Raw genomic sequence first — 1,368 nt, forward strand, 5'->3', positions numbered from 1 at the left:
TCAATAACCTTTTAATAACCCCCAATAGCTGAGTTATTGGAAGTTATTCGGGATCATATGCACGTAAAATTATGTGCATATATGACATACGTAAATATCGCTACATTATTTAGAAGCACACCTTAAAACTAACTGAATTTTTAAATAACGTTAATATTGCCAAATAATGAATGGAACGTACCCCTTCAAAAACGGTGACGGTGAGAGAAAGTGAAATGAAAAAAAGGGTGACCGCACCGCAATTTCGGTGAAGCCGAAAAATAGCGTTAATTTAGATATCGTAGTTTCCGAGCTGGCGCCGAGCCCATATAAATATCGGAATGCGTTCTACCACCCTCCTCTCTCTCTCCCCTCAGACGTCTCATCTCCACACCTCTCGCCCTCCCCCATCTTTCTCTCTCTACCTCAAATTGTGTTGCAAGAAACGAAACATGAGGAGAATTGGAGAACCACGGCAGTTCATCAGAACCCTATATCTCTCGATTTGAGTTTTTCATTGTCATCCCCCCTTCGATCAGTCCTGTATTCTCGATTTCACTGCAAAAAGCAAGATTTTCTCTCAATTAAGAGGAACGGGAAGATTAGGAGTAACGATCGGAATCGACCAGCAAGGGCGGACAGATGCTGGTTGAATTTCTGGAAGCCTAGTTCCTTTCTCCTCTCTTTATCTTCTCCGATCTGACCCGATTCATGTGCGAAAGAGTCGAGTGGATGTTTTCTCTTCCCTGCTTTAGCTTGTGCATATTCTGTAACTTAGGCGGGTTTCATTGGCGAAGGCGTTTCTACTGATTTCGCAAACGTTCTCCTTGGGCGTTTGGGTTTAATTTGTGGTTTTTTTAGTGTGGGCACGTTGAGATTTTGCTGAAGAAGTGAGCTGAGCGGATTGATCATCTGTTCATGTTCATGGGCATACCTGATCAAGATAATCTGTGTTGATTGTTTAATTATTGCTTGTGGCTAACTCGGACCCTTTTTCTTTGTAGAATTGTCCTCTGGATTACTTGAGAAAATTCGAAATAAGAGAGAAACTATCTATTTGTTTACGAAAAGCATTCTTTAATAGATGGAATTCTTTTCTTTTCTGGTGGAATTTTGGTTGTGGAATATGCTTTCCCCTCTGTAATGGTATCCAATCCACTTGCCTTAAACAGGCATGATTTTGAAGGAATTCATTGTTTGAATGCATCTTCCGTGCCTCTGTTTCCTTTGAGTAGAAGTTCTGTAATTTCTTCCTCTTGCAATATTTACTTTTAGAGCTCTCTGCTGGGCATCCCATGTTTATGACTTTGCTGGCTGAGATTTGTATACAGAGTTTTTCTGCTTCCATGGCTTTGATTATGTTATTATTTCTATAAAAAATTGTGGATG

This window comes from Phalaenopsis equestris, unplaced genomic scaffold, assembly GCF_001263595.1.
Source record: "Phalaenopsis equestris unplaced genomic scaffold, ASM126359v1 Scaffold000036, whole genome shotgun sequence".
Lineage (NCBI taxonomy): Eukaryota > Viridiplantae > Streptophyta > Magnoliopsida > Asparagales > Orchidaceae > Phalaenopsis > Phalaenopsis equestris.